We start from the raw sequence: 14784 nt of genomic DNA, 5'->3' as shown, positions 1-14784 counted from the left end.
TTGTAGTACTATTACTCGTGGGTTACTTAATCATATAATACAGATGAAGGCAAGGATGCAGTACCAGCTGATCTTTTCTGGCGCTCAAGTCATACCACTAACATACATGCATAGTCGATCACTGATCACAGCAGTAGTGACAGTTCAACAAAGTCGAGCACCAAGTGTTCAATCCAATCTACTACATACAGTACAGTTCAGACCAGAGCAACATCAACACCTACCTAAAAATAGTGTTAAATATTAAATCATCATTACATCATAGCACCACTGTCTGATGAACCCATCCAAGTAGCTCATTACTTTAAAATATCTCAAATTTACCCAGGCTCTGGCTTTCACCGACGAGATAAAAACAGGAAGTGCTTCCTGCCCTGTCCTGTCTTCTACTCTATTCTATCCGCTGCTGTAGATGGACAGTTTGTCCTCTCCTACTATCCAGTTTAATAGTTGCCACTTACAGGAGTTGGATTTTGTATATCCAACTCCTAGGATGAAGGCACCTTTAGACCATGGTTCATCATAAAGTTTAAAAACATCCTCTAGTGTTTTAAAAAGGTAACAGAGTCTTTTACAATAATAAAAACAGTGATAGTGTAAACTGTGATTGCTCCATGTAAAATGCTCCACTGCAGCCATTTAAAATCACCCCCTCAATGTTAGCTCTTATTTAGTTTAGCATGGGTTCAATATAAAGTGCATATAACATCCCTGAGAGAGAGCAGCCCTGTCTCATCCCTGTGCACTTTAAAAGGTGCACTCAGACCTCCAATAACCTTTAGTACACTCTCAATGTCCTGGTACAAAACCGTGATCATAGCTATGAAACCTGGGCTAAGGCCAAAACTCTCCAGATTCTTCCAGAGGTTAAGGTGCTCAACCAGGTCAAAAGCCTTTTCCTGTTCTAGAAAAATTAGACCAGTTTTTACGCCCAATGAACTAGAAATGTCCAAATTAAGGACAGACGTTCCAGGATAGACCTACCAGGCACAGTACGTCTGGTCATGGTGAATCACTTGGTGCATCACCTCTCACAGGCGGTAAGAGATACAGGATGCCAGTTTTTTTATCTCCTGTGGGTCTCCTTTTTTGGGCAGGAGAGTTATTACTGCTCCCCTGCAGCTTATTGGCAGCAACATGTCTTTAAAACTCTTGTTAAAAACATTTAAAAGATCTTCGTCCATCTCCAGAACTCTTTGTAGAACTCTACTCTACACTCTGCGAGAGAGAGAGAGAGAAAAATCCTTGTATTTGTAAATGGGAAAATGTCAGACAGAGATGAAGGGAGCAATATGGGGGGGAGGAAACAATTAGAAAAGTAGTGTGTGGAATAACGGCTAGCACTTGGCTAGGTTTGCATGCTGCCTACATACAGGTACTCTGGCGTCCAGAAAAATTCAGATTGGGATTAGTGTACTTTACTCCTAAACTTGTCGGTTAGAGGTTATAAATGTCAGTTTCAATACATTTTCAAGTTAATTGCCAAGCCCTAATTTTTAAGCACTTTTGCAAGATTTAAGAAATTAGATGAAGCCTATCCTACACTATGCAAGCAAAATCAAAGTTTCGGACCTGCTTCTTTATGTCTCATTCCACTCATTCCTCAAAAGTTTAAACATGTATTTGTAGAATCAAAATTAGTTTATGGTGCTGGGTTAACTCTAAGTTCATCTTTATATATGATAACTTATTGTAAGTGTGTTCAATTCGGTTTGACCTTGTAATGATCACCTGCCTTTTCTAATGTACACTAAATGTTACAATTATCATATTCTAGGTTTTATTGTTTTTTGCGAGCCGGGAATTGAGCACATCAGGACGGGGAAGAGGCAATCTTTTGTTTGTTGGTTGCCCCAGGTTTAAAAGGGAAACCACATCCATGGAAATTGCCGACCGGGTCGGGTGTGATATTTAACTTGTTTGAGCCTTACATACAGTGTTTTCCACTTAAACTGTGTTTGTTGTTAATGAATTCCTCTTAATGATAATGTGTGGCAAACGCGGATGTTTTCTGCGTTCATCAGGCTTTAGTGATCATTTTCTGTTACCAGATATATGATTTTGATGCAACCAGAGTCAGATCCACCCGCACCTTGAAATTTAGTGTATTGTACTTTCCCTTAGAACTGTTTTAAATAAGGTGAATTGTTACAACCTCAATATTTTTTCCGATTTGCTTTGTCACATTTGTTTGTTCAGGTCTTGGCACAGCTTCAAGTGATGCACAATAAATTCTCTTCTTACTACATGCAGAGTCAATGAGCTTGAGAGCACCTTCAGCAAACCTTCAAATCGCAGTAGCGTGTGTCCAGTACTGAGCTAAAGTAACTACTGCTCAGGTAAAAATACTGGCATGATCATTAGGATGAGTATGGCAAATTAAGTTCTGTAGATTAAGCCCTCACCAAAATAAAAGTTGTTGAAATTCCCTTCCAGGCAAAATGTACAATAGAAACTCCCAATTATAACCAATTATGTTGGTCTAAACCATCTTATTAACCTGTTCCTATAGTCAACTGTACGAGTTTGGAATATCTGTCTAACTCTCAGCTGTTTCGGCTTTTGCTGCCATCAATGAACATGTGTTGTCAAATTTTTTGTTGATGAAATAAACTCTGTAGCTCATGATTATTATTGTGTTTTTCATGATTTCAGCTGGCTACATCCTTGGACTTTCTGAAAAGTGCAGGGATCATTCATACAGATTTGAAGCCAAACAACATCATGTTGGTGGATCACGTCAGGCAGCCACTCAAAGTTAAAGTCATTGACTTTGGCTTAGCCTGCAATGATCCTGAGGAAATGATCGGTGAAATCATCCAGTGCTTGTGGTACAGGTAAGTAACTGACAGCACATCTGTGTACCTGAGACAGCTGTGTTTGCTGTAATCGATTATACAAGTCCTGTACGCTGGCATGTCAGGCTTATGTCCCAGAAACTGACAGTAACATATTGACAGAAACAAGGAGTTTAGTAGATTTTAAAACCTCAGTTATATCTTTGTGTTTCTTGTCTTCTCCTAAGAGCTCCTGAGATTCTGTATAGAAATCCTTTCAGCGAGGCCATCGACATATGGTCCCTAGGCTGCCTTGCTGCCGAGCTGTTTATGGGCATACCGCTGTTCCCCGCCTCTAATGAGGCTGATTTGGTCAGTATCTGCACTTTAAACACAACAAACACATTTCTGACTTGTTGTTTTAGTATTTTTGAATCCACACACTTGCTTCTAATAGTGAGAGCTTCCAGTAAAAGTTCACTGATTTTTTACTAATGATTAGATTAGATTAGATTAGATTTCCTTTATTGTCCCTCAGTGGGGAAATTCACATGTTACAGCAGTAGCACAAGATTTAACTCCAAAGAGAGGACAAGCAAACAAACAAACAAACAAACAAGCAAACAGAAACACACTAACTTGAGACAAACTAGAGACACTCCATATGTCTCAGTTATATAAGTGCACCTGATCAACAATGAGTTTGTTAACTTGAAGTTAACTAACTCTCACAATGTTGTGTTTTCTCCACAGATGAGTCAAATTGGGAATGCCGTTAGAGATCCACTGCATGAAGGATATTCCCGACCACATGCGTTCTGGCCAAGACACTTGATAGAAAGCAGATTTGTGGTAAGAAAGTAGTTTACCACCACTTAGCCGGTTCCACTAGCTCACTAGTTCTTCAGTCTGTGTTTCTTTACCCTGTGCCTTTGGAGCAAACTATCTCAATGAAACAATTCTTCATTTGAGTCAATAGTTTCAATTCTTGTTTGTGATCAACTACCTGGATGAATTTATAGTAGCACATATCTTTTAAAACATTTGGTTTCGTAATCCAAACATGAGGACATGTAATAATGTTTTTTTCCCTCGTCTTGTTAAAGGCGACTCATCCGTTCTGGGGAGACGAAGCCATGGCTGAATACTGTGACATGGAGTGGTTAATGGACCTGCTGTCACAGATGCTGATGATTAGTCAGTATGAAAGAATTACCCCCAGCGGAATTCTGCAGCATCCGTTCATCACCATGAGCCACCTTCAGGGTTCATCTAGCCTCTAGTAAGTGTCTGCTTAGATGGTCTGTGTAAGTCTGTGCTGACAGTAAAATATAAGAGATATAAGGAGATTAAGGTGTTTGGCTCAGCAGTTTCATTTGTCCTCCAGTGCAAAATCGTGTAAGGATCTGATGGACATCTGCCAGGATCAGAGCACTGATGATGGAGGACATGGAGACCAGGTGATCCTGCAAATGTCCCTGAACGAGGACTCCTCCAGCAGAACTGTAGGCCCAGCCGAGGAGGGCAGCCCCGCTGGGATGAGAGATGAGAATCATTCCTTCTCGCAGACCACCACCATCACCAGGGCGAAAAAAAGAAAAATAAATGCAGGATGTGGCAACAGGTGGGTGTTTGAAATATCTCCCTGTCTGGATCATTTGATATTGCACTAGAATAGTTCAACATTTACTTCAACTTTTTATTTTGCTCAGAGTTCAATGGGGCGAATGATAAAACTGTCATTAACTGTGGAGCTGCAGCCAAGTGAATTTTTAAAAATGTCAAACCACTGCTTTAAGATCAAGAGCTAAACTGTTTTCTTATCCACATTGCAGACCAGACGACTCCCAAGCCAAGATCAGGAGTGAACGACTGGCAGCCACTGGAAAAGGCACAAGTGGCCAAACGGGCCCACTAAAGTGCCAGAGGAAGAGAAAGAGGCATGATCCCACTTCCAATGGAAACCCCTCAACAAAGAAGAGAAACGTGAGCCTCAAAAAAGAGATGACAGACCTTGTCAGTGGCAACAAGTCAGAGGCTGCCCCCTCCGACTCAGCCCAGGTTCATTGCCTCAAGAAAAGGAATAGGGATGAAGAGGAGGTGCCAGTGTTGGACAAAACCTGCCCAGGGAAGAGAAAGAGGGTAAAACGTGGCTGTAGAGAACTCCATAGTGATATCCATAGTGAGGAGACAGACAAATACTTGATTTGTGTTTTATTGATGTATTCTTTTTAATTGATGTATTCATTTTGAAACGTTGCCTTAACAACGTTTTCCAAACAGTTTGATAGTGAATTAGAACATATGACATAAAGCATTTGTCTGAAAATTCCTGATTAAACTTGTAATTCTAAAGGGAACACAAAACTATTTAGAGGCCTGCTGATAAATGTACCTTCTTGTTTGGTTCCCTTTTATCTCCACTGCTGCTGGGGTAGAGTTATGAGAAATTGTCACAAAATATGTTGACAAATAATAGATAAACAACAAATACTTCCAAACTTTTCTACAACACTGATATTTCCTTTGATACAGCAGAAAATCCCTACATGGAAACACAGCCTATTCAATAGATGAGCTTTAGACAAAAGATTAAACTGTCCGTCTAAAAACTAAGAAACAAGCAAATATACAGAACATTAAAGGTGCTAATGCATTTGTGACATATGAATAAAAAATAACCTTCAACAGTCCTTTCCCCAGTTGGAGACATACATGTGACTGGAGTCTATCTACAAGGCCAGTATTACATTGAAGGGACTTAAATCTCAGCATGCTATTAAGCACCTTATTATTTCCATATAATCATAAGAAATCAAACCAGACCTTATTCCTCCAAATAATCCAACAAAACCATTGAACAAATCTATGCAGATGTATGGTTTCATTATTAAAGTAGTGTTTTTAATCAGGTTTAAAAAAAAAATTGCAGGAAGCCCAGGTGATCCTCCTCCTTTGACTCTACAACTTAAACTGGGGTGGCTGGACTTCTTACTTCTTCATGATTCACTGACCAGCTCCATTGGTCAAGTACACTTCTTGACATTTTAAAGTATTTTTCTATTATTTTACAAAAACCCACAAACAAATATTTCATTTAAGTATTTTACTGCAATCATTTTGGAAACACATCAGCCAATTTAAATTCAAATGTCCACAGGCTCAGCTCACCATAAACCCACAGAATCTGAAAAAGATTGGAAGCAACTTTGTTTTAATATCCAGAAAAACAAATTATTTGATATCACCACAACTCAGATATAATAACTTTATCAGGCCTGTACTCACCTTATGAGTAAAACATCATGCTGTCTCAGGGCCAGAGGACATAACAAACCCCCATTCTTTGGCAGAATCTTGTCATCACAGGTAGTGGTCAATATAATCAGATACTCAAGCGTCCATCTTCTGTTACAGACATTGGCATTTTAGTTGACTTTAAATTGCTTACCAAGGTCAGGGGTCAGGCCAGGTGACCATGTCCTGGAGAAGAGACAGAAAGTTTATTACAAGTCAGTGATTGGTCTGTTAAGTTTAAAGTTTACAGGTTACTCAGCAACAATGTTGTCCACATTAAAAGTTCAGGTCAGACATTTGTTTAAGACATCACTGAACCAGCAAAAAACATTTTGTATTGTGTCTTTGCATTCTCACCTCCTTCAACCTCGTCTCTGCCGATCAGTCGAACCTCAGAGGTATTAGAACCTTCAGACGACCGAAAAGCATAAATTGAGTATGCACATGAAACATGGGGCTGAAGATTACTACATTGACCAAATCAGATAGAGCTAATATAACAAGACTAAATGGATTTAAGTTAGTCTTGTCGAGTCATCACAAGGTCAGTCTACAGGGATCAGGAGGTTTACTACATCCAACCAAGATCCAATTAACCAGAGCAGCTCCCTCAGACCCAGATGAGGTGGAGTTCAACCGGCCTGTGTCAGTTTTAAATTCAATTCTCCAATTCATGCAATTTCCAATTTTACTTTAGGTTTGATCTACACTTCACAGAAGTTTACAATGTGAGTGAATATCCCCAACTACATACATTTTATTTTAATTAAGTCAATTAAAGACAAGTTAGAAAAAGTCACACTACAACTAGTTCAGTCTTAACAGAAACAAACGTTTATCCAACAGCGACAGCAACACAACCACCTGCTGATATGATATCTAAATGGCATGCTTTTTTCCCCAACTCCACTTGTCATCTGGGACTGAGGTGGTAGAAATATTTTCATACTCACAATGTTTGTGCAACATCGTCTGCACCCAACTGCCCAAGATCCCATTAGATCTGTAAAGTGAGAACAGCTTCTCCTGAGATAATGTCAAAATTTATCTCCTGGAACAAGTCAGATCAGAAATCATGACAAATTTCCTCAACTGGATCAGCGACCTGATTCACATTCATCACACCTGAACGTTTGCAACCGTTTTGATCTCAACATGATACTCACCAACAAGGCTGGAAATGTAGTCAGCAGGAGCGGGGCGTTAGTAATGCATTAAAAACCATTAGGACTAGAGGAAAATTACAGCCGACACATCAGATAGGAGCGAAAGACAATAGATCTTCTCCACTGTTAAATCTGCTGAACTATGGGATCATCATTGTGTCAAACTTCATTAACAGATAACACTTCAGTCTCACTCACCTCTGTCTTCTGCAGATTGACAGGTTTCTGAAAATAAACCAGAAATTCAATTAAAAACAAATTCACATCTGATGAGACGTGCAAGGTCATGGAAGCCGACACATCAGAAAGGAGCAAGGCAAATGTTCTTCTTCACTGTTTAATCTGCTGAACTATGGGATCATCATTGCATCATGAGTTTCAAAAATTCAAACAGATAAAATCTTGAACTCACCTTTAGCTTATGCTGGAACATTCAGACAAGTTGCAACAACGTGAGATCATCTGCAAGACAAAGACCAGAAGTTCAGAGAAAACACAAAACTGCAAACATGCAAGTTTTACTAAATCACCACTGCATCAGAAAAATTACTCTCTCAGAGAGATTCCCATTGTTTTAAACAGAAATCATCATTGACAGTTTGTTTAAAAGCCAATATGTCAAATCAAACTGTGTCATTACCTGTTTGAAAGTTGCCAAACATTCGATTCAGGCAAACGTGATCACATCTGCAGAAAGAAGACATACAGTTTCAGTGGCGGTTCTACATTGAGTTACTCGCTGGGTGAGACCCCCTCCGAGCACAAATCCTTCATCACACAAATTTGAAAACATACTAAAGAAAATCTAATTATTACACTATTGCACTAAGAACAGAAAACACAAACACAAACTAAAACCTGACCTTTCTTGCCAAAATCATCAATAATGTCATCATACGAAATCTGCTCCCGTATTGAGTGATTGATACTGATGACAGCAAGGCCAGTGAGCCGTTCCTGAGGCATGGTTGACCTCAGGTACGTCTTTATCAACTTTAGTTTTGAAAAGCTCCTTTCTGCTTGAGCCATAGTGACTGGCAGAGTAAGTGCAATCCTGAGAGCAGTCCAAAGTTGGGAATTATAGGCCTGTATTTATAACATTAATGAGATGTGCGTTATTTGGAAGATTCATTAGTGTATTGCACTTTACGATCCCCGCCCCCCACTTGTCCGTTTCTATCTGGGAGACCCAGAGGTGAACTGTCCCCCGTCCACCCCTCCCCTTCTCACACAGCTTCTGTGCACCGTGCGGCACCTTCTCAGCAAGCAGTGGCACCTGCAGCAGCTGCAGGGGGCGCCAATTTGCCAATTTCCCAAACACTGTGACATCATAGATAATAGAAATCCGTTTTGCGGCACAGATGATTTTTTTTTCTTTTAAATGCTCGTGCCGCCCCCCACATGACATGAAAAAATGCAGCCCCGGGCGACTGCCCGGTTCGCCCGTGCCTAAAACCGCCACTGTACAGTATGTGAGCAATCAAAATTACTTACAAGGACGTCACTCGAGAGCAGCGATGGCGGGGGGTGGGGGGGCCAAACACGGTCTTAAGCCCCTCCTGCCCTCTTTGCCCCCCCTCCCCTCAAAATATTTATGGATTAAAAACTATAACATGAATAAATAGCCTATACAAAAAATGAAGAGAGGAACTTGTCTGACTTAGACAACATTAAAAATTATCTGACAAGAAATTATATTGTTTATAACATTCCTATGGTGATGACCCTTGAACTTTTGCTTCTCTTGTCCTGTGTCGTGCGATTTGATTGGCTGGTTTGCACGCAGACGGCGCGTTAGATTTGATGTTCACGTTAGCAGTGGTTGGTACGTGCATAGCGCCATAGCCGCTAGTTAGCGAGTATGTAGAGAGTAATGGACCATTTTCTCATACCAAAGAAACAAGTGAGAGTGGACAACGGCGGTGGCACCAATGATTGGACGCACGGACCTTTTAGCGTTAGGGCAGAGGAGGTGAGAGTGATGACGACAAACCTGGAGAGTGTGTATGTTAGTTTCAACGGAGCCCAGAGGAGAAGAAGAGAGGAAGACAGGAGTGGAGAGGAGAAGACAGGAGTGGAAAGTGGAGGAGAGAGGAAGAGAAGGAGACAGGAGTGGAGAATGAAGGAAAGAGGAAGACAGGAGTCGAAAGTGGAGGAGAGAGGAAGAGAAGAAGACAGGAGTGGAGAATGAAGGAAAGAGGAAGACAGGAGTGGTGGGTGAAGAAGAGAGGAAGACAGGAGTGGAGAGGAGAAGACAGGAGTGGAGAGTGGAGGAGAGAGTGAAGGAGAGAGGAAGACAGGAGTAGAGAGGAAGACAGGAGTGGAGAGGAGAAGAATAGGAGAGGAGGAGTAGAGAGGAAGACAGGAGAGGAGAGGAAAAGACAGGATTGGAGAGTGGAGGAGATAGGAAGACAGGTGTGTAGAGTGGAGGAGAGAGGAAAACAGGTGTGGAGAGTACAGTTCTCACAGTTACACTATTTTGTAAATCCACAGATGTTCTCTGTGGTGGTTATGAGTTTTATGGTGTGTTTGTGCTTGTTGTTTGGCATTTGTTCGTTCATTAAATACAAGTTGTTAAAATGCTTGTGTTGTTCTATGATAAACATTTAGTAACGTGCATTTCACAATATGTAGTGTATTGGCCTGGGAAAAGTAAATCTATATCTATTATACTATTATTTGTTGGTGTTTGTTGGGTCAGAATTCACTAGCACCTCCTATAAACAATCATGTCCCCCCATTGCTCCCCCAATAATAACTTTCTGGTGCCGCCGCTTCTCGAGAGGCTGGCTGAGGCAGAGATGGCCCAAGGCATAAGTGAACTAAGCGCCTGCTTAGGGCCCCGCAGTCACTAGGGCGCCCCCAAGAGCAATTTACAAAAAATATATATATATTTTTTTATTTTTTGCATGTATGAGTGATGATTTCTATATGATCAAAGATATATTATTGTACAAAAACACAATTTTATGTCAACAGAGTGCTGCGGCCTAGTGATTCTTACTGCATCTTTAAATGTCAAAGCTCTGCTGCACCGGTAATGTGTGCCTCCTGCCGTACAGTGCCTCCTGCCGTGCAGTGCGCACTGCGCACTGCGCATCCAAAGCGCAGGGGAAGGCAAAACAATGTCGCAAAAAAGGACATATCCTTCAGGGGCAGAGAAGTAGTAGTAGAAGTATTTGCTTGATATTTTATTTAATTCTGTCTGTTTTTGTACAATTGAATTTGTTATTATTTTTACATATCTAAGTGATTTTATTTGTTGTTGCACTTTATTGTTGTTCTTGCACTACAAATTATTTTTGCACATTGCTGCTGCAGTTTTCTGAAACCAAAAATAATAAACCAGATGACACTTTTACAGTAAATATGTGTAAATCAACCCCAGGGCACTGTTGTAGCCGAATTTTGCGATTAAAAACCATATGTGGCACCCTGGACATCATTCATTCATTGGTATTATTTGTATTATTATGATCAACAACAATATTATTGGCAGAAATAGAGGGCCCAAAAATCCAATTTTGCTTAGGGACCCATGGAGGCTTGGGCCGGCTCTGACAGATGGTGATGCTATGAATGAGGCTCTAAGTAAAGTCGCTGGTATACAACCTAGAGAAAAGGACTCAGAAGGTCAGAGTCAGAATCTACTATTGGAACACCAGCCAGAAACACTCCCCTTTACACCCTTGAAGAAATAAATAGCTTCCTGGATGAAACTTCAGTCATCCACAGATCCTAAACAGTCTCATTGCACAACACGATCTGATTGACACATGGAGGATAAAAAACCCACAATCCAGACAGTACTCATTGGTGAGGGTCAGAAATAACAGGGTGACTGCAGCCAGACTGGACATAATTTTTATCTCACAAAATCATAGAGCCAAACTTATTTTACAGTAACATAAGCCCTATTGGATTTACCGATCATCATCTAGTCAGTATAGACATAGTTATTCGCCATGAGAAAGGGTTAAGTCCTACTGGTGTTTCAACGACAAACTGTTACAGGACACTTTTTTCCGGCAGTCGTTCGAGCTATTTTGGCAGCAATGGAAAAATAAAAAAACTGATTTCAGTTCCTTAAAGCTCTGGTGGGAGGCAAGGCACAAATTTGCATTTTTTGCCAACAATACACCTCCTTGTCCACTGCCAGAACTCAGGCATTCAAGATCTAGAGGCCAGCATTAAAAACATCGAGGAAGGCCTATCTGCTGATACCACCAGAGGTCAAAGTCTACTGCACGAGAAAAAGTTGAAATTGAGCTCCTACCTGCAGGAGAGGGTTAAGGGAGCTCTGGTCAGGTCTCGTTTCCTCCACATAAAAGACATGGAGCCATGCATCAGATTACTATATTGAACTCTTTGGGGAAGAAACATGCAGCATGGAACGTCGTGAGGAGCTGCTGCAGGGACTTCCCAACTCTACATCGAGGAGAAAAGGGCGAGCACCAGGCATAGATGGTCTTTCCAACGACTTCCTACAAAGCTTCTGGAATATCATTGGCATTGAGTTGCATGGTGTCGTTCTGGAGTGCCTAAGAACAGGATCACTTCTTGGTTTCTGCCAGCGAGCGGTCATTTCCCTGTTACCAAAGACAGGAGACTTGGCCCTGCTTAAAAACTGGAGGCTGGTTGCTCTCCTATGTACGGACTACAACATGCTTTTAAAGGCCTTAGCAAACAGACTCCAAAACATTTTGGAAAATATTGTTCACAGAGACCAAACTTACTGCGTTCCAGATCGGACAATCATGGACAACATCTTTCTTATTCGTGACACTATCGATATATGTAAACATTATAATTTTGATTGTGGGATTGTATCAATAGATCAGGAGAAAGCCTTTGATCAGGTAGATCACTCCTTTTTATTTTATACATTAAGAGATTTTGGTTTGAGTGATGCTGTTCAGGAGTTGCTTAGTCTATTGTCCAACAATGCTCAATGCATGGTTAAGATGGGGGCAGGGCTGAGTGGACCAATCCCTGTTCAGTGAGGGATAAGACAAGTCTCTCCCACTTGTGGTCGGCTAAATAGTCTGGCCATCAAGCCCTTGCTGTGCAGGTTAAGGGGTAGACTCAGTGGTCTTTCACTGCCTGGGTTCTCAGACCCTGATTATTCCCTTACTGTTTCAGCATATGCAGATGATGTCAATGTTTTTGTCTCCAATCAGAATGATGTACAGATTTGACAAGAAACACTGTCACTATATGTAAAGGCTTCCTCTGGTCAATTGGGACAAGACTGAGGCTTTGGTGGTGGGACAGTGGAGAGGTCAGGCTATACCAGTCCTGCCTGGAGGTCTTAAGTGGGGGAAAGTGGGGCTAAAAGTTCTGGATGTCTTTTAGGGAAATGAAGGGTTTGAAAAAAAACTGTGAGGGAGTGAAAGAAAATGTTTGCTACCCCAGCTGTCATATAGGGGAAGAGCTTTGGTTGCCGGTAGCTTGGTCGCCTCGACTCTCTGGCACAGATTTACAGCACTGACACCACCAAGATGGTGTGATGTGGCTCGTCTGCTGCTGAAGAGAGCTGGTCGTCTGGGGTATGACAAACATCTTTTCATTTTACAATCTGAGGACATAGACCTCACCGGACTGACCCCTTTTTACAGATCGGCCTGATCACAGACAGCGACGAGACGGCCTTCAGAGAGGTGGTGGTCCTGGTCCGGATGCTGCGGTACCGTCTGCCAGACGGCAGCAGACAGAACAGTTTGTTGCTGGGGTGATGGGTCTTTTAATATCCTGTGAGCCCCCTTCCTACAACGCTGGGTGTAGAGGTCCTCAATGGATGGTAGCTCCGTCCTGGTGATGTGCTGACCAGTTTTCACCACCCTCTGTCGAGTCTTACGGTTGAGGGTGGTGCAACTGCCTTACCAGGCCGTGATGCAGCCGGTCAGGATACTCTCGATGGTGCACCTGTAGAAGTTGCAGAGTATCCTGGAGTCCATGTTGAACCTCCGCAGCCTAGGGGGCTCCGGTGTTGAGGGTCCGGCTGGAGGATGTGATGTTCCCCATCCGCATTGCCTGACGTCTGCCTGTCAGGAAGTTCAGGATCCAGTCACAGAGGGCACTGTTGAGCCCGAGGTCCCTGAGTTTGATGACGAGCTTGGAGGGCACAATAGTGTTGAATGCTGAACTGTAGTCAATGAACAGCATCCTCACATACGTGTTGTTGTCCAGGTGGGAGAGGGGAGTGTGGAGGGTGAGGGTGATGGCATCGGCTGTGGACCTGTTCTCCCTGTAAGCAAACTGCAGGGGGTCCAGTGAGTCGGGGAGGGAGGAGTTGAGGAACTGTTTGACTAACCGCTCAAAGCACTTCATGATGATGGGGGTGAGTGCAACTGGGCGGTAGTCGTTGAGGCAGATGGTTTTTGTCTTTTTAGGGACAGGAATGATGGTGGACTCTTTGAAACGAGTGGGGACTATAGACTGGAGCAGTAAACGGGGAGCAGGAGAAGAGATACGTGGTCTGACTTGCCAAAGGGGGCCATTGCGGAAAGGATCGTAAACATGGTCCAGTGTATTTCCACCGCGCGTGGGGCAGCTGACATGCTGATAGTATTTCGGCAGGACTTTCTTCATGTTGGCGCTGTTAAAATCCCCGGCCACAATAAATACAGCCTCCGGCCTTGAAGTCTCTGTCCTGTCGATAACTCTGTACAGCTCCTCCAGCGCTGTGTTGTTGTCAGTGTGCGGCGGCACATACACTGCTGTTATAACTACAGATGTAAACTCCCTCGGCAGGTAAAAAGGCCGGCATCTGATCATGATGTGCTCTAAGCTGGGAGAACAGTCCGACGAAATTATCTCCACATCTGAGCAACAGTTTTTGTTGATCATAAAGCAGACACCCCCTCCCTTACTCTTCCCTGAGTTTATTGTCCGGTCCTGGTGATGAATGGAGAATCCATGAGGGACAACGACGGCGTCCTCAATTGAGGGGTCAAGCCAAGTCTCTGTGAAAACCATAATGTTACAGTTCTTAATGTCTTGTTGAAATGCCATCCTGCTTCGGAGGTTATCCAGCTTATTATCCAGGGATTGGACATTTGCCAGAAGTAAGCTCGGTAGAGGAGGCCTGTTTTCGCGTTTCCTCAGCCTGACTAGGACCCCGGCCCGGGATCCTCGCCGTCTTTGTCTCCTGCATCCCCCAGGTAAAGCGCCAACAGGTAACCATGGTTGTTGTCTGCTGGTCGTGGTGGTTTTTTGCTGCTTGCCAGCGACCTGATGAGTAAAAGTTGTTCTCTATCATACTGAATGATAGGGCTCGCTTAGGCGGTTTGTATGTTGCAAAAAAAGTTAAAATAAACAGAAAAAGTACAACAGAACGACACTAGAAATGAGAAGTTGGTGAGGAGCTCGAGACACGGCAGCCATCCTCGGCGCCATCTTACAGTTACATACACATACACATACATACACTTAAGCACTCATCTAATCAATATGGCGCCCCCCGTGGCAGACCAATTGCTTGCTCCGCTCACATCTCAAACAGATTGGGATGTGTTCAAAGCTGCAGCCACAATGGAGGACTC

General features: G+C 42.6%; 1 long non-coding RNA gene and 3 other non-coding genes across 4 annotated transcripts; all 4 read right to left on the bottom strand.

The window, feature by feature from the left end:
- Positions 1-5500: 5500 nt before the first annotated feature.
- Positions 5501-7546, bottom strand: LOC138405636 (uncharacterized). Its single transcript, XR_011239433.1, has 3 exons — positions 7028-7546; positions 6432-6482; positions 5501-6260 (listed from the first exon to the last, which is right to left on the bottom strand). It is a non-coding gene; the product is annotated as an uncharacterized lncRNA (long non-coding RNA).
- Positions 6326-6392, bottom strand: LOC138405682 (small nucleolar RNA SNORD78). The gene has a single exon (XR_011239483.1). It is a non-coding gene; the product is annotated as a small nucleolar RNA SNORD78 (small nucleolar RNA).
- LOC138405680 (small nucleolar RNA snR60/Z15/Z230/Z193/J17) lies at positions 7322-7403 on the bottom strand. The gene has a single exon (XR_011239481.1). It is a non-coding gene; the product is annotated as a small nucleolar RNA snR60/Z15/Z230/Z193/J17 (small nucleolar RNA).
- Positions 7547-7770: 224 nt separating the features above from the next.
- On the bottom strand, positions 7771-7840 carry LOC138405677 (small nucleolar RNA SNORD79). Its single transcript, XR_011239478.1, has one exon. It is a non-coding gene; the product is annotated as a small nucleolar RNA SNORD79 (small nucleolar RNA).
- Positions 7841-14784: the final 6944 nt, after the last annotated feature.

Source organism: Paralichthys olivaceus, chromosome 19 (genome assembly GCF_024713975.1).
Source record: "Paralichthys olivaceus isolate ysfri-2021 chromosome 19, ASM2471397v2, whole genome shotgun sequence".
NCBI classification, from domain to species: Eukaryota; Metazoa; Chordata; class Actinopteri; order Pleuronectiformes; family Paralichthyidae; genus Paralichthys; species Paralichthys olivaceus.
Note: the sequence above shows the minus strand (reverse complement) of the source record. Positions and strands in the feature narration are given on the sequence as shown.